Source organism: Trachemys scripta, chromosome 1, assembly GCF_013100865.1.
Source record: "Trachemys scripta elegans isolate TJP31775 chromosome 1, CAS_Tse_1.0, whole genome shotgun sequence".
NCBI classification, from domain to species: domain Eukaryota; kingdom Metazoa; phylum Chordata; order Testudines; family Emydidae; genus Trachemys; species Trachemys scripta.
The window spans coordinates 42,338,305-42,357,245 of NC_048298.1; the positions used below are offsets into that span (position 1 = coordinate 42,338,305).

Genomic DNA, 18,941 nt, shown 5'->3' on the forward strand with positions numbered 1-18,941 from the left:
GTGCGGGTCAGGCTGTGTGGGGCTGTCGATGTGCGGGGCAGGGTGTGTGCGGGGGGAGGGGCTGTCGGTGTGCGGGGGAGGGTGCGGGGAGGGGCTATCAGTGTGCGGGTCAGGGTGTGTGGGGCTGTCGGTGTGCGGGGAGGGGCTATCAGTGTGCGGTCAGGGTGTGTGTGGGGCTGTCGGTGTGCGGGGAGGGTGTGGGGAGGGGCTATCAGTGTGCGGTCAGGGTGTGTGTGGGGCTGTCGGTGGGCGGGGCGGTGGAGCGGGCCCTGGAGCAGACTCTGGCCCGAGTCCGCCAGCACTAGGGGGCGGGCGAGCTCTCCCCGCCTCTGTCTGCAACCGCAGGAGCCGGCAGGACCGCTCGGTTTCCTGCTCCCCCGTCGCTCTTTGGGCCGAGCCGCGTCGAGTCCGCAGCCGCCGCCGAGCGAGGAGGGGCCGGGCAGCCAGCCGGAGCGGAGGCGCAGTGCAGGTAAGGGGCTCACGGCTCTCCGCGTCCGCATCCCGGCGTGGGCTCCCTCCCTCCCGCCCGCCAAGCACAGCAGGCTCAACCCGCCCCGCTCTCCCGGCGTGTCCCCGCCAGCCTGTGCCCGGCCCCGTCTCACCCTAGCGCTCGCCCGCCCCCCAGCCAGCCTGTGTCCCTTGCTCCGTCCTTCGCTGCCACCCAGCGTGTGTCCTTTGCACTCTGGCGGCGCTGCTCCTCGCCTGCCCCATTGCCACGTTCCCACCTCCCGCTTGGCTTCCCCCGCTCGTTCGGGCAGGGGCTCGGAGGTGCCCTGCACCGCTACCCTCCTTCGCCTACAGACCGCAACTCTCTCCTGTGGCACGTCTCCTTTCCCCCTTCCTCCCCCCGGCCTGTGCCCCTTGTTCCTCCCCGTTCACTGTCTCCTCTGCCGGCAAGTAAACCACCCTTCCAGCCAGCAGCCCTGAGCCCTTTCCATTTCCACCCTCTCCTGGAGTCTCAACGTCCCTGTGTGCTTTGCTCTTCTTCCTTTCTCCGCCGACTAGTTTCCTTCTTCGGTCCCTGCCACAAAAATTCACGCTCCTAAAAGGGAAAAAATTGGGCTGTTCTACACCAGGTCTCTACATCGCCCCCCCCCCCAATGTGGGGAAAATACGAAAGGTAAAAAATGACTGTAAACTTCGGCTTGCACAGGACCAAAGGGCGGGGCAAGATGGAAACGAGTTTGTGTGCTGGCTCCAGGACATTGAATCAGAGATGAAGTGTGTGAAAAGAGTATTTCAGGTGATGTCACGGAGTCCGTGATGCTCTGGAACTGCTCCCCACAAAGCCAGTCAGGACTTTGGGGAGCCTCCTCTCCCTCGGAGCAGACTGTCTTCAGGGCAAGAAGCTCACATGGCTTCATCTCCTGGGTCTCTCCTGGGAGCATTCAGCCTATGCCCCTCCGTGTGCTTCCCACAGCGAGTCCGCCCAGGTGGGGTCCTGGGGAAGCCAAAGGGTTCCGCACCCCCGACTTCGCAGTCAGACGTGATTCTCGGCCAGCCAGTAAAACAGAGGTTTATTAGACGACAGGAACATGGTCTAAAACAGAGCTTGTAGGTCCAGCGAACAGGACCCCTCCACTGGGTCTATTCTGGGGCCCAGCAAGGCCCTTCCAGTCCCCAGCTAGCCCCAAACTCCAACCCCTGTCCAGCCCCTCCTTCTTTGGGCTTTGTCTCTTTCCTGGGCCAGGAGGTCACATGATCCCTTTGTCTCCAACACCTTTAATTGGCACCTTTGCAGAGGAGGGGCCCAGGCCATCAGTTGCTAGGAGACCGAGTGCCAGGCATTTATGTACACTGGCCCTTTGCTCTGCAGCAACCATACACCCTTATCCCACCACCTAGATACTTAGGAACTGCTTAGGGGAAACTGAGGAAAACATTAAGACCAGTCCCACTTCATCACAGGTGTGGAGAGAGAGCTGGATGCTTCCCAACCTAGTGCTATGGATGCATTCCTCACAGAGAGGAGATAAAGTTTGCAGATGTCTGATAAGTTTTGGACTGGGTTTGCTTACAGTGATTTAGGACTTCAGTATTAATAGCTGTAAACTGAAAAGGGCTTTTCTGGTTTTCACTGTTACTTGCAATCACCTGTTATTGGTACAAAACAACTAAAAAAAGAGTAGAATTAGCCCTTCCATTTCAGTTTTGAATTGTGTAACTTTGCTTATCTCTTCACATCTTTATGCTGCTATTTGTAGAAATGCATTCCTAACATTTTAGCCTTGATACATAAGTAAGCTTGATTTTGCTTCTCAGCTCAACTTTCCTCCTATGTGACTTTGTAGCCTGATGCCAATTCTGATTCCATCCATCATCCAACAGTGAAAAGCTTTAGTTTTCCCCAAAGACCTAGCCTAGTTTTATCAGTATAACTATGTCAGTTAGGGGGCTGACTTTTTTTTTTTTTTTTTTTTTTTTTTAACCAATGTGGCTTTACTCTGGTAAAAGCCCTACTGTGGAGGTAGTTATACAAATATATTACACTAGTATAGTTATTTATTTTCTAGTATGGGAATAACAAAAGCAGTGTAAAGTGTCATTATATTGATATAACTGTATTTATACTAAGGGGACTGTACTATGTTAACTGTCAGTTTTCTAATATAGACAAACCCCTTATGTTGTTGGAGAAGGAGGAAATACTGCTGTAAAGAAGAAAAAGTAATTTTTTAAAATAGCATTTTACTAAATGTTCTGTAACTGATCATGGAAATCATCAATACAAAAGTTATCTGTGGTTAACCTGACATTCAACAAAACACTAAAGACATTAGTGTAGGGACCAATCCTGCATTGGCAGGGGAATGAGCTAAGGAACCAATTCTGCAGTTGGGTAGATCCTCATGGATCTTACTGCGGGATCTGGGTCTAAATGATCGAATACATCACTTTGATCTCCAGTTTTTCTACTTCTGTTATTGTGAAGTAGAAAGGTAAATATAGATCATAAATTCTATATCTTTGTGCATCTGTCACTATAGCAGCTACTAGATAGTATAAAGCCCTGTCTACCCTGGGTTCAGTTTTTGCCTGAGCCACTATCTATCTATGGGACCTTGGTCTTTACCCCATTTTTCCCACATGTAAAATTGGTGTAATGATACCTATCTACTTTTGTAAAACCCTTTGATAACTGATGAAAAGCATTATATAAAACGTTAAGTTATTTAATAATAATTAAATAAAAATACATGAACCCATCTAAATGGCTCACACTAAAATTACTCTCTTGTCAAGGACTGAAAACACTGGATAACCAGATAATATTTTATATTAAGTTTTAGAGTTCAATTGTGCATTTGTGGTATGAAAATAGTTCACTAAAGCCCTGATCTTGTGAACACTTGTGCATATGCTTAATTTTACTCACCGGAGTATTCTCATTGAAATCAATGGGACTACTCACATGAGTAAAATTAAAGGATGTGCATAAGCATTTGTAGGATTGAGGCCTAAAGGATTAGGCACCTATACTGCGAATGCTTACTCATGCTCTACTGGTCCTTTTGATATCAATAGGATTACTATTGGAAGGGGAGAGGTTTTTTCAGGTTTGTAGTTATTTTTATTTTTGTAATCAATCTACTACTAAACACTAAAATATTTAACATTCGGTTCTATGGGGATTAAGTTAATAGTATTTAGTAGCCGTAGCAGTACTGGTAGCCCTAATGTGCTGGAATCAGAGCATAATCAATAGCTGATAGTTGGATCAAGGTCAAAGTTTCTACTAGTAAAGACTATATGGTCTCCATTCAGCCTCTTCCTTTCAGATTATAAATACACACATACCGGTTGCTTTTAACATATCATAGAAATTAAGTAAGACTGAGATGGACTGGCATTTCTCACTAGTCAAGAGTATACCTGTGTGTGATACCTAAATGTCAAAGGCTCTAGTGGAGGCTTCAGTGAAGCATAATTTTCTGTTAATTTCATGGCAAAATTGTCTTCATGCTTAACTAAATGAATGGTGTTATGCTTGGAGGGCTAACTACATCTCTGTCCTCTGTCTGAGCGTACCTCTTAAAGTGTTAGACCTTGTATCTTTACCTCTACAGGGGTAGAATTCCATATTTCTCCCACATTGAGACCCGGAGTGGTACTACCCTATGTTTCAGGCATGTTTTCCCAGCCAAGTCCGACTAGGTTCAGCACCTGTGGTTCTTCTCTTTGAGAGTTTGTGACCAGACAGCTGACTTAAACCAAAATATTGTTTAATCTTAACAATAGGAATAAAGCACTTGGACTGTTAATTTTTTTTTCTCTATCTTAAAGCCCTACCATTCTCTGATTGTGGGCCAGATAGGCCTAGCTTCTTTAGACACCCCAGCAGGCCCTGGGTGTCAACTTGAACAGCTCCCCAGCAACAACAGGACTGGCCTGTTGATAGTGCAGTTTATCTGCTGGCTTCCAGCATTGAGCCCATGTGGCAAAACAAGTTTTGTAAGGAGCCTGAAGATAAAATATTCACAGTTAATAGCTTGGGTGTTTCTCTAAAGTCTAAACAACTTTGAAGTGTCTATGGAGAGGAGGGCGTTGGGTGACTTATCTCAAGCCATTGTTTCACTTCCTGCTTATTTTGAAACTTCAGATTGTAACTGTGTGTAATGTGTGTGTGATTAACCTTGTAAATAACTCGCTGTTTTCTTTCCTATTTTAATAAATCTTTATATAATTTATTATAAGATTGGATAGAAGCAGTATCAATTGATCTGGGGTAAATGACTTGTCCCTTGGGACTTGGAGTAACCTGAATATTGCTGAAATTCTTGTTGTAAGGGACCATCTATCACAAAGGTATGCTCACCTGGATGGAAAGACAGATAGGAGTACCCAAGCGGACATGTTTAGGCTGTTAGAGTGCCTAAGGAGTTTACATGTGATAACTGGCTGATGAAATCTGACACTGGAAAGGACACAGAGTTCATGGCCAATTTGCTGTTTGTGCCATGGTTCCTAACAGGCTGCGCTGAGGATAGTAGTCACGCTCAAATCACTTATTTTAATACTTTTTTATTAATCAAGTATTTTGTTTATACACTACACTGGCACAGAGTGCTTGGGAAAAAAAGAAAGAGGAAGGAAGTTGTATTCAAAGCTTTTAATAAAGTTAAAAACCCTTATCACATGAGAGCAATAGCAAATAAATATACTAAAGCACTAGACAGCATCACATTTCCTCAGCATGTCATCATGTGATGCAAGGATGTGGGTACATCAGGCATCCCTTGTTTCCCTTACTCACCAGGACCTAGTTCCAGTGATGACAGGGGCTCTTTGTCTGTACCAGGCCTGCAAATCAGTAGTGTCTTGAGACCACTCCTGGTGAAAGCTCTTGCCCTTTTCCTTCCAGATGTTGTGTAGGGCACAGCACACCATAGCAATATACATGGCATTAGGAATATTGGCATTCAAATGGGTTATCCTGCCTTCAGTTGGCCAACTACACATTCTGTCACCATCCTGCAACTACTCTGTGTGCAATTAAACCTCTCTCTTCCAGGTGCTCTTATATCATGGTACAGTTTCATGAGCTGTGCCAACAGAGAGTAAAAACAACAGTGGGTACAGACACCCCATTCATAACCATGTTATTTGAACACAAAAGGACCTTATTCCCTCCTAACAAGTAAATGCCAAATCACCTTAGCACCCTTGCCAGTGCATCCCACACTGGTGTTACTAAACTTGCCTTTATGGTTGGTCAATACCTGAATAACAATTGAGTAATATTCTTTACAGTTGACATATTTATGTGCTTCTTGAGGTGAGCAAATCATGGGCACACATGCATCATCAATGATCCCAGCACTGTTCAGGAACCCCATTCTCTCAAAGCCAGCTATTACTTCAGGCACAATAGCTATGTCCATCACCCATAGGTAATCAACAGCAATAACTGCCTCACAAATCACCACTAACTGTCAAGTTGCCAACACCAAACTGGTTAGCTATGGATCTGTAGCAGCGAGGGGTAGCCAACTTACAGATGGTGCTGATACCCCACTTCTGGACTGGGACCAGCCACCCTTGTTTTGGATATTCTGGTGCTGAAGGATTGGGCCAAGCTCCTAACAGATCTCCACGAAAGTGGCCATCCTCGCACAGACCTTCTGGAGCCACTGGTGGTCATCCCAGGTCTGCATGACAATGTAGTACCACTCTGTGCTTGTGGTCCTGCACCAGATGTATTGGTCTTCACAGGGGGAATCTGCAGCAATTACAGCATGCAGCAGCTGTTTCCACTCTGCCGTAACAACATCCAGCCAGCATGATTGCCTAAAGACCTGCTGCCACCTCCTGAGGGTCACCAGCCACTGCTGAAATGACCTCAACCATGCCCCATACCTTCAATCCGCATCCTGCTCCAATAACAGCACAGCCAAAAGCAGGAACAATTCATCCACTGGTGCTGGATCCATGCCTTAGCACAAGCTGGAATGGACAGAATGAGAAGTATGCACAGCTGGAAGTCCCTCAGTTTAAAGAGCTGGAGATTTAAGAAAACTTCTGCACAGGTGCTCAGGAAGGACAGACAATTTCTTCCACAACACACATGAAACAATTCTTAGAGGGACTTAAGTTAGGTACTAAAAACTCTGGAATTCACCCCCAGAAATCTTAGCATTGAACCCGAGTTACCCGCAGTGCCAGTGTGGACGTGGCTACAAGGGTATGAGTCAAGTGCAGCTCTGCAGAGTAGGTGTCTGAAGACAGACTTGGCTAATCCAGGTACCAGGAAGTTTGAGATGGGGGGGGGAGGGTTATTTATTTTTAATGCTATGAGAAATATATTTAGAAGTTCAAGTGTAGCTACAATTACCACCTGTTTGATAGCTCAAAAAAAAAAAAAAAAAAAAAAACCACACCACCACCATGGTGTCTTAAAGTGGGTATACATAACAAATTATAGCAAGGTTTATTCAATCATTCCATAGTAACCAAGAACAAAATAAATGCATTAAATTAAAATCAGAAATCAGTTACTTGCCAACACACTATTCCCACTTGTAAAAAGTGTGACTGGAACATGCATACACTGGATTATAATCATACAAAAAAACAAATACATACATAGTATCGCTGTATTATGCTCTATCACTGTATACAAAACAAAAAATAAGTATTCAGAACGATTGCTACACACAAATTTCATAAAATATTTTACAAATATCTACCATTAAACTCCCAAACTCTTTCTATAGTAGTATCCTTCTCATCGTAAAATATTGCCATTTATGCATCTAAATCAAGTTCCCTCCTATATGTCCTGTCCCACCTGTGCCGGATGTGGAGCTGCTCTGTAATCATCCATGAATACCATATGGCTACCTGGTTATTAGGGTCTTTACTGCATGGGTAACTCAACAGGGCTGTGGGAGGAATCCACTTGCATGGCTAATCTTCATGGGATGGAGGGACAGAATAACTAATGCCTTTTGTCTTCTTTAACATCCCACAATAGTATGTCTGGGGTTGATGGTCCTTTCCTGTTGACAGATCTAACACCTGTTGGAGATCAGCACTTCACACTAGTTAATGTCTCTCTCCTGTCTGATGATTTACAGAGTCACAAAGGCTCACAATACTACTGCTCAAATATTACCTTACAATATGGGATACAGATGTTACAAGTGAGATTAATGCATGCAGCAACTCACAAGCATTCAATAAAGTCTAAACACATTCTTATAATTCTGCTACTTATTTTAATAGTACTAACACTCACGGGAAGCAGACTGATTCCAGCTATGTATGTATCAGTTTTATTGGAGACCTGGGGACTTTGGCATGAGTTGGACCCTGATCTGCTAGTGTCACAATACCAACTACTGTAATAAGAGCCATCCCAGCTGCCAATAAGTAAAGTGTGCTAACAGAAACAAAATTGGAAAGTGCTGTGTGTTTCCCCTCCCCCCTCTCCCCTGCTCCCCCCAACCTGGACAACATGCAGTGAACGAAGAGCACCAGGAAGCAGGATAGATAAAATTTGGTATGGGGGGGGGTTGGATTTTGTTTATGTAAATCAGATTTTTTTTTTTATTTTATCATTTAAAATATTTTAAAAATAGTCCTGTTTAAAATGAAATCTGAATTGAATACAAAAATATGTTGAAGCCTACACTTTTATAATTTAGTTGTGTGTGTAGTAATATGTATTTGTATATACTGGAAATCAGTGTGTTTCAATCTGTGAGTGTGGGGGTGGGGAGGGAGGGGTGTTGTCAGTTGGCTTGAATGTGTTTTCTTTCCATGTCCTGTCCTAGCTCTGCTCAGGTAGCTGACCCAGCAGACCTCGATAGTACTACCCAAAAAGATCAGACTCGGTTCAGTGGCGAAGGCACGTAGCCAGACGTATTGTCAATGAAGCACAGTACTAGCCACCCCATGGATTCTGCAGGTACACTAGCACAAGTATATCCGCTACAATGGACCAGCTCAGACAGCAGTGGAACTTTCTGCTGTTCCCTAGGCCGGACAGAGGGTTAAGGCAAGTTACCCTGACATTTATAGACTGAGACAACCAACTGGGGTACACAATTTACATACAACTTTACGTATTTCATGACAGCTGTTTGTTACCTCCCCTTGTTCCTGATATCTTGGACAAAACATCCCTGTACTAGCTGGAATATATTTATATAAATATTTAGTGCCTAATACACTAGCAACAACTTTGCCAAGTTTATGTACTGGATAGTGAACTTGGAAGCATCTGCTTTAATACATGGCCTGACTTTGGTTCACAGCCTCTTGTTCAGGCCTCAGATTTTGCACCAGGTCCAGTATTCCAGGCTTGTTCTCTCCACTACTGGGGGTGAGGGAGGGAAGGAAGGAAGCTACTGAATTTCATCTAAAGGTTGAGAATCAAACATAAAAATCTAATAAATCCCCACACGCACTAGAACCTGATGACAGTGAAGAGAGAGAAAGAAAGGAGCAACTTTCCTTCCCTTCTACTCTTGTTACTCCATCCTTGTCTCTACTGCTATTGTTCTCCACTTTGTTAGTTTCCTAGACCTGAAGAAGAGCTCTATGTAAGCTCGAATGCTTCTCTCTCCCCAACAGAAGTTACTCCAATAAAAGATAATACCTCACCCACTTTGCCACTCTTCTCCATTGTCGTGCATGTACCATGCTCTGTTCTCATGGAAGGCACTCCTATGGCCTTGGCTACACTTGCAGATGTACAGTGCTGTGAGTTAAACCTGACTTCGTGCACTGAGTAGGGAAAGCACTGCAGTCTGTACTCACTGACAGCGGCCCAGCGCACTGACGTGGCCACATTTGCGGCAATTGCAGCGCTATTGGGAGCGGTGCATTATGGGCGGCTATCCCACAGAGCACCTTTTCCCATTCTGGCGCCGTGGGTTGTGGGAAGGGGGTGTGGGTGTGGGGCATTCTGGGTCCCGTCCCAACGCCCAGTGATGCATCGCTTCGCATCCCAGAAATCCCTTTGTTTCCGTTCAACTTTGGCGTCATCTTTCAACGGTTTCTGTGCAGCGCGATTTGTCTGCGGGAAATGGAGCCCGAATTGCTGAGGCATATGCTGACTTATCTCGCCAGCACGTCACATTTGGTTGTCGAACTATTCCTTAAGAGCCAAAGTGACAGTGAGAGTGAGGAGTCCGACGATGCTATCGAGCCGCGTAATGCATACGACATGAAATTGCTTGTGGCATTCACGGACATGCTCAGCACCATGGAACGCCGCTTTTGGGCTCGGGAAACAAGCACTGAGTGGTGGGATCACATCGTCATGGAAGTCTGGGATGACGAGCAGTGGCTGCAGAACTTTTGGATGAGAAAAGCCACTTTCATGGGACTGTGTGAGGCGCTTGCCCCCACCCTGCGGCGCAAGGACACGAGATTGAGAGCTGCCCTGCCAGTGGAGAAGCGGGTGGCTATTGCAATCTGGAAGCTGGCAATTCCAGACAGCTACCGGTCAGTCGCAAACCAGTTTGGAGTGGGAAAGTCGACCGTTGGAATCGTGTTGATGCAAGTTTGCAAGGCCATTAATCGCATCCTACTCAGAAGAACCATGACTCTGGGTAACGTGCAGGAAATAGTGGATGGCTTTGCACAAATGAGGTTCCCAAACTGCGGAGGGGCGATAGATGGGACGCACATTCCTATTATGGCACCACCCCACCTAGGATCAGAGTACATTAATCGAAAGGGGTATTTCTCTATGATTCTCCAGGCGCTTGTGGATCACCATGGGCATTTCATTGACATTAACACAGGCTGGCCCGGAAAGGTGCGTGACGCACGCATCTTTCGGAACACTTGGCTGTTCAGGAAGATGCAGGCCAGGACTTTTTTTCCCAGAGTGGAAGGTCATGGTAGGAGAAGTTGAAATGCCCATTGTGATCCTTGGCGATCCCGCTTACCCGTTAATGCCGTGGCTCATGAAACCCTACACAGGGAGCCTTGACAGCAGCAAGGAATGGTTCAACTACAGGCTGAGCCGGTGCCGAATGACTGTGGAGTGTGCCTTTGGCCATTTAAAGGCCTATTGGCGATCTCTGTATGGGAAGCTGGACTTGGCCGAAAACAGCATCCCCACGGTTATATCCGCGTGCTGTGCCCTCCATAATATATGTGAAGGGAAGGGTGAAGCTTCACTCAGGCATGGACCTCTGAGGTTCAACACCTGGAGGCTGAATGTGCACAGCCAGAGAGCAGGGCTATTACAGGGGCCCAGCGCGGGGCTGCAAGGTTTAGGGATGCCTTGAGGGAGCAATTTGAGGCTGAAAACCAGCAGTGATACCTGGTGCCCTGCACGGGAGTGAAGTGCAGTAGTTCCAATCTTTAGGAATCAGTGTTTGCTAAGCAGACAAGCAGATTTGCAGTGCCTGTTTATTTCCTGGGCTAAGGGAGTCTTTTACTTTATGCAATAATAAAGAATGTTTTCAAAGCCAAAAAATCCATTTATTGAAAAGAAACAAGGGGGTGGAGTGGGGAACAGTACAATCACAGATTCGCGTATGTCCTGTCTGTGCTGTGCAGCAAGTGCTGCACTTCAGGATAGCTATACTGCATGGTGATGGGGGTTGAGTGCAGAGGGTAAGGGTTGTGGTTTTCAGGGCTGGGTGATGAAGATACTGGTGTTGGAGGCAGCGGGTGGCATGAAGAACATGGAAGTTGGGGAAAGTGGGTTGGAGGTGACAGTGGGGCACAATGGAGAGTTTTGGGACAAGGGCTGTGGGGCGGCGGGGGGGGGGGGAAGGTTGCGGTACTGCTCCTCTTTCTGCATGGCTACCAGCTCCTGGATAGGGTCTGCTTGGCACTTCAGGATGCTTATGAGCCTGTCAGTGCTTTGCTGCCGGTGCGCGGTGCTTTGCTGCCGGTGCGCTGCGTTTTCCTGGCGGATCCTGCTTTCTCTCTCCCTCCAGTTCTGTGCTTTCTCGTTCTCTTTAATAGATTGCCACATCACTTCTTGCAGCATGTCTTCTTTGCTTTTTCGTGGTCTCTTCCTGAGTCTTTGCAGTCTCTGAGCAGGCGATAAGAGGGACGGCTGAGGTCTCAAGGTTGATGCAGCTGTATAGGCAAAATGCAACATTTAACAGAGGCAGCATTGTTTATACCTGACAGAGTAATAATTCCCCCCACGCTTAAGGAATAGAAAACACACAGGGTCTACACAATAGCATAATTTTCCCATCGGAAACAGAGTGCACACATCCCACGGGAGCCTCAAAATGGTGAGTAAGGGGGGACTGATTGTTTCAGGGCTGCACTATCCTCTGGGTTTCTGTGCCTTGGGGAGAGCCAACAGCTTCAGGGGGCACCTACACTGAACACTGTCCCAACATTTTCCACAGGAGTTCGTCCTGGACGATATCTCGCTGCTGAGGGTGACCTGGGAAGCAAGGGAGAGTCTTCTACTGCAATGCGGCTTCCGCCCTGGCCCATATGCAGCTTGCCTGTGTGCAGCAATGGTCTCCCTGCCCCTCGCAGCACAGTGGTGTGGGTATGTTAGCCTGGCTGGGACAAGGACCACGGTGGCTCTCCTGATAAACCTGCGCAAGCGCATTGCACACGTTCTGGATGAGACATTCGAGGAGATTACCGAGGCCGATTACCACGATGTGATAAACCACATCAATGCACTATTCCACATCTAGGCATGCATGCCTAACTCTCCTCTCCCAAAGAGCCTGCACCGAAAAAAATCCTTCCCGGGGGAAAAAAAAAAAAAACGCTTACCGGGAATCTGCTTTTCTTTTTGTCCTCCACCAAGTACTGGCCGCTGCAACTGGCTGCCTTCCTCCTGGCTCGAGAAGAGCTCCTGGCTGCATGGCTCCAGGGATTCTGGCGTGTCTCCATCTGGCCCACCACCATGACTCCCGTTTTCCTCCTCCTCCCCCCACACCGGCTCTGAAGTGTCCATGGTGGTGCTCGGAGTGGAGGTGGGGTTAACCCCAAATATAGCATCCAGCTCTTTGTAGAATCAGCAGGTCGTGGGGGGAGCACCCGCGCGGCCGTTTGCGTCGCGGGCTTTGCGGTAGGCACTCCGCAGCTCCTTCACTTTAATCCTGCACTGCAGGGCGTCCTGGTCATGGCCCCTTTCCATCATGTCCTTTGATACCTTCCCGAAGGTATCGTAATTCCTATGGCTGGAGCGCAGCTGGGACTGGACAGCTTCCTCCCCCCAAACACTGATGAGGTCCAGCAACTGGGGCTCGCTTGGCGCGTGGAGGCATGGTCACCTGGAAAGATTCGCTGATAGCACTCCACGCCACTCCTGAGCAAACAGGAAGGGGATCTTTAAAATTCCCGGGGAATGTAAAGGGTGGGTCACATGGTTGGTTACCTGAGGCCAGGGCAGTAGAGTTTGAACTGATGACCAGAGTGGTTAGAACAGCATTGTGGGATACTGCCGAATAATTCTGGAGGCCATTCACAGTGCATTGGGCGGCCACACTGGCGTTGCAGCAGCAGCGCAATACTCGCTATTCTCAGAGAGGTGGAGTACATGCAGCGCTGCAACCATGGAGATACAGCGCTGCAACCACGGAGATACAGCGCTGCAAATGCCTTGCCAGTGTGGACGGGGAGTGAGTTACAGTGCTGGGGGCGGCTTTACAGCGCTGTAATTCGCAAGTGTAGCCAAGGCCTAAAACTCTGGAACTGAAAGGCACAACAATTTGAAGTGGCTCCTTACTCTGGAGTAGAATGCAGTGCAGATAGGAGAATGGAGTGGGAGGAAACAGCAACCAGTAACTCTACCCTCTAAATGTAGTTTCTTGTAACAGCTGCAACCCCTCAATCTCTTTGTTTCAGAGGAGCAGCAGCTGTGTTAGTCTGTATCCGCAAAAAGAACAGGAGTACTTGTGGCATCTTGGAGACTAAAAAATTTATTTGAGCATAAGCTTTCGTGGGCTACAGCCCACTTCATTGGATGCATAGAATGGAACATATAGTGAGGAGATATATATACATACAGAGAACATGAAAAGGTGGGAGTTGCCCAACCAACTCTAAGAGGCTAATTAATTAAGATGAACTGTTGTCAGCAGGAGAAAAAAAACTTTTGTAGTGATAATCAAGATTGCTCATTTAAGACAGTTTGACAAGAAGCTGTGAGGATACTTAACATGGGGAAATAGATTCAATATGTGTAATGGTTCAGCCATTCCCAGTCTCTATTTAAGCCTAAGTTGATTGTATCTAGTTTGTATATCAATTCAAGTTTTGAAGCTTTTCTGTTGCAAAATTGCCACCTTTAAATCTGTTACTGAATGGCCATAGAGGTTGAAGTGTTCTCCTACTGGTATTTGAATGTTATGATTCCTGATGTCAGATTTGTGTCCATTTATTCTTTTGCGTGGAGACTGTCTGGCTTGGCCAATGTACACGGCAGAGGGGCATTGCTGGCACATGATGGCATATATCACATTGGTAGTGTGCAGGTGAATGAGCCCCTGATGGTGTGGCTGATGTGATTAGGTCCTATGATGGTGTCACTTGAATAGATATGTAAAAAGCAACAGAGAGTCCCGTGGCACCTTTAAGACTAACAGATGTATTGGAGCATAAGCTTTCGTGGGTGAATACCCACTTCGTCAGACGTCTGCGTTGCATCTGACGAAGTGGGTATTCACCCACGAGAGCTTATGCTCCAATACATCTGTTACTCTTAAAGGTGCCATAGGACTCTCTGTTGCTTTTTACAGATCCAGACTAACACGGCTACCCCTCTGATACTTGAATAGATATGTGGACAGAGTTGGCATCGGGCTTTGTTGCAGGGATAGGTTCCTGGGTTAGTGTTTTTGTTCTGTGGTGTGTTCTTTGTGTTTTTGTTCTTAGTGTTTTTGTTCTGTGGTTGCTGGTGAGTATTTGCTTCAGGTTGGGGGGCTGTCAGTAAGAGAGGACAGGTCTGTCTCCCAAGATCTGTGAGAGTGAGGGATCATCTTTCAGGATAGGTTGTAGATCTTTGATGATGCGCTGGAGAGATTTTAGTTGGGAGCTGAAGGTAACGGCTAGTGGCGTTCTGTTATTTTCTTTGTTGGGCCTGTCTTGTAGTAGGTGACTTTTGGGTACTCTTCTGGCTCTGTCAATCTGTTTTTTCACTTCAGCAGGTGGGTATTTTAGTTTTAAGAATGCTTGATAGAGATCTTGTAGCTGTTTGTCTCTGTCTGAGGGATTGGAGCAAATGTGGTTGTATCTTAGGGTATGTCTACACTACGAAATTAGTTCGAATTTATAGAAGCCGGTTTTATTGAAATCGGTTGTATACAGCCGATTGTGTATGTCCACACAATAAAATGCTCTAGGTGCTCTAGTCGGCAGACCGCGTCCACAGTACGAGGCTAGCGTCGACTTCCGGAGCATTACACTATGGGTAGCTATCCCACAGCTATCCCACAGTTCCCGCAGTCTCTGCCGCCCCTTGGAATTCTGGGTTGAGATCCCAATGCCCGGATGATGCAAAACAGTGTCGCGGGCGGTTCTGGGTACATGTCGTCAGGCCCCTCCCTCCCCCGTCACAGCAACGGCAGACAATAGATTCGCGCCTTTTTATCTGGGTTACCTGGGTTACCTGTGCAGACAACATGGAGCCCGCTCAGCACAGCTGAGCTCACCGTCACCATATGTCCTCTGGGTGCCGGCAGACGTGGGACTGCATTGCTACACAGCAGCAGCTGCTAACTGCCTTTTGGCGGTAGACGGTGCAGTAGACTGGTAGCCTTCATCGGCGATCTGGGTGCTGGCAGCCGTGGGGCTTGCCTTTTGGCAGTAAATGGTGTATTATGACTGTTAGCCGGCCTATTACAAGTCGGGTCATCGCACGTTAGCAGAGTCTTCCCTGAGCAGCAGCTCGTACAATAGGCCTGAAGACCATCGTCATACACCGCCCCGTATTTGCTGCCAAGCACCCAGAAAGATGCCGAGGGCTATCAGTCACGCTGCACCGTCGTCTTAAGATGTAAAAAATAGATTTTCTCTGTATTCATTTGCTTCCCCCTCCCTCCGTCAAATCAACGGCCTGCTAAGCCCAGGGTTTTCAGTTTAATCTTTGGGGGGGACCAGTCTGTGACAGTTGTTTGTGTCTCTCCCTGATGCACAGCCACCGTTCTTTATTTTAATTCCCTGTGCCTGTACGCCATGTCGTCACTCGGCCCCCCTCCCTCCTTCCCCTAGGCCGTCAGATACTACGTTTGCGCCACAGCTCGAGCCGAGAAGCGGTTCGCGCCTTTTCTTTGAATTCTGGGTTGAGATCCCAATGCCCGGATGATGCAAAACAGTGTCGCGGGCGGTTCTGGGTACATGTCGTCAGGCCCCTCCCCCCTCGTCACAGCAACGGCAGACAATAGATTCGCGCCTTTTTACCTGGGTTACCTGTGCAGACAACATACCACGGCAAGCATGGAGCCCGCTCAGCTCAGCTGAGCTCACCGTCACCATATGTCCTCTGGGTGCCGGCAGACGTGGGACTGCATTGCTACACAGCAGCAGCTGCTAACTGCCTTTTGGCGGTAGACAGTGTAGCATGAGTGATAGCCGTGGGGCTGGCAGCCGTAGTGCTGCATTGCACCAGCCCCTTGCAGGCGATGGTATATTATGACTGGTACCCGTCGTCGTCGTACTGGTATGGCTGTCAATCATGGCCACCTGGGCAGACATGCTACTGTTTCGATGATGACGGTTACCAGTCATAATATACTATTTTCTGCCAATTGCCCAATATTGTCTGCTAAGCACCCAGAAGAGGCCGAGGGCGATGCTGGGTGCTGGCGGACGTGGGGCTGGCAGACGTGGGGCTGCATTGCTACACAGCAGCAGCCCCTTGCCTTTTGGCAGATGATGGCATATTATGATTGGTACCCATCATCGTCATACTGGTATGGCTGTCACTCATGCTGCAGCGTCGGCTGCCACCTTAAGATGTAAAAAATAGATTTGTTCTGTGTTCATTTGCTTCCCCTTCCTCCGTGAAATCAACGGCCTGCTAAGCCCAGGGTTTCCAGTTTAATCTTTGGGGGGACCATTCTGTGTGACAGTTGTTTGTGTTTCTCCCTGTTCCTGTACCTGTACGCCATGTCGTCACTCGGCCCTCCCTCCCTCCCGCCCTCCTTCTCCTGGTCCATCAGATACTACTTTCGCGCCTTTTTTCTGACCAGGCGCCATAGCTAGCACTGGGATCATGGAGCCCGCTCAGATCACCGCGGCAATTATGAGCACTATGAACACCACGCGCATTGTCCTGGAGTACATGCAGAGCCAGAACATGCCAAGGCGAAACCCGGACCAGGCGAGGAGGCGATTGCAGCGCAGCGACGAGAGTGATGAGGAAATTGACATGGCCATAGACCTCTCACAAGGCACAGGCCCCAGCAATGTGGAAATCATGGTGTTACTGGGGCAGGTTGATACCGTGGAACGCCGATTCTGGGCCCGGGAAACAAGCACAGACTGGTGGGACCGCATCGTGCTGCAGGTATGGGACGATTCCCAGTGGCTGCGAAACTTTCGCATGCGTAAGGGCACTTTCATGGAACTTTGTGACTTGCTTTCCCCTGCCCTGAAACGCCAGGATACCAAGATGAGAGCAGCCCTCACAGTTGAGAAGCGAGTGGCAATAGCCCTGTGGAAGCTTGCAACGCCAGACAGCTACCGGTCAGTCGGGAATCAATTTGGAGTGGGCAAATCTACTGTGGGGGCTGCTGTGATCCAATTTGCCAGGGCAATGAAAGACCTGGTGATAGCAAGGGTAGTGACTCTGGGCAACGTGCAGTCAATAGTGGATGGTTTTGCTGAAATGGGATTCCCAAACTGTGGCGGGGCCATAGACGGAACCCATATCCCTATCTTGTCACCGGAGCACCAAGCCACCGACTACATAAACCGCAAGGGGTACTTTTCAATGCTGCTGCAAGCCCTGGTGGATCACAAGGGACGTTTCACCAACATCAACGTGGGATGGCCGGGAAAGGTACATGATGCTCGCGTCTTCAGGAACTCTGCTCTGTTTCGAAAGCTGGAGGAAGGGACTTTCTTCCCGGACCAGAAAGTGACCATTGGGGATGTTGAAATGCCTATCGTGATCCTTGGGGACCCAGCCTACCCCTTAATGCCATGGCTCATGAAGCCATACACAGGCAGCCTGGACAGGAGTCAGGACCTGTTCAACTACAGGCTGAGCAAGTGCCGAATGGTGGTGGAATGTGCATTTGGACGTTTAAAAGCGCGCTGGCGCAGCTTACTGACTCGCTCAGACCTCAGCGAAAAGAATATCCCCATTGTTATTGCTGCTTGCTGTGCGCTCCACAATATCTGTGAGAGTAAGGGGGAGACATTTATGGCGGGGTGGGAGGTTGAGGCAACTCGCCTGGCCGCTGATTACGCGCAGCCAGACACCAGGGCGGTTAGAGGAGCACAGCAGGGCGCGGTGCGCATCAGAGAAGCTTTGAAAACGAGTTTTGTGACTGGCCAGGCTACTGTGTGAAACTTCTGTTTGTTTCTCCTTGATGAACCCTCCAACCCCCCCCCCCCCCCGACCCGGTTCACTCTACTTCCCTGTAAACCAACCACCCCACCCCACCCTCCCCTCCCCTCCCGCTTGCAGAGGCAATAAAGTCATTGTTTTTTCACATTCATGCATTCTTTATTAGTTCCTTACAGAGGTAGGGGGATAATTGCCAAGGTAGCAGGGATGGGTGGGGGAGGAGGGATGGAAAAGGACACACTGCATTTTAAAACTTTAACTCTTATTGAAGCCCAGCCTTCTGATGCTTGGGCGATCATCTGGGGTGGAGTGACTGGGTGGACGGAGGCCCCCCCACCGTGTTCTTGGGCGTCTGGGTGACGAGGCTATGGAACTTGGGGAGGAGGGCTGTTGGTTACACAGGGGCTGTAGCGGCGGTCTCTGCTCCTGCTGCCTTTCCTGCAACTCAACCATACGCTCGAGCATATCACTTTGATGCTCCAGCAGACGGACCATTGCCTCTTGCCGTCTGTCTGCAAGCTTACGCCACCTATCGTCTTCAGCCCGCCACCTCTCCTCTCGTTCATGTTGGGCTTTTCTCATCTCCGACATTGACTGCCTCCACGCATTCTGCTGTGCTCTATCAGCGTGGGAGGACATCTGCAGCTCCGTGAACATCTCGTCCCTCGTCTTACGTTTTCTCTTTCTAATGTTCACGAGCCTCTGCGAAGGAGAAACATTTGCAGCTGGTGGAGGAGAAGGGAGAGGTGGTTAAAAAAGACACATTTTAGGGAACAATGGGTACACTCTTTCATTACAAGGTCGCATATTTCGGCTTGCAGGCAGCCATCGTAGGCCACAGTGTTTTGGCTTATTTAACCTTCTTAACATGCGGGAAAGGTTGCAAACAGCAGCGCATTTCCCATCTCAAGGATGAATTGGGTTGTCCATTTAAAATGGGGTTTCAATGTAAAAGGAGGGGGCTGCGGTTTCC

At 48.3% G+C, this 18,941-nt stretch overlaps 1 protein-coding gene across 1 annotated transcript in view; it reads left to right on the top strand.

Annotated features, from left to right (window-relative positions):
• Positions 1 to 376: 376 nt before the first annotated feature.
• The window catches only part of FAM3C (FAM3 metabolism regulating signaling molecule C), a gene marked incomplete in the record, with an annotated part of 61,914 nt that continues 43,349 nt past the window's right edge, over positions 377 to 18,941 (top strand). Inside the window, 1 exon segment of the mRNA XM_034768540.1 lies at positions 377 to 469.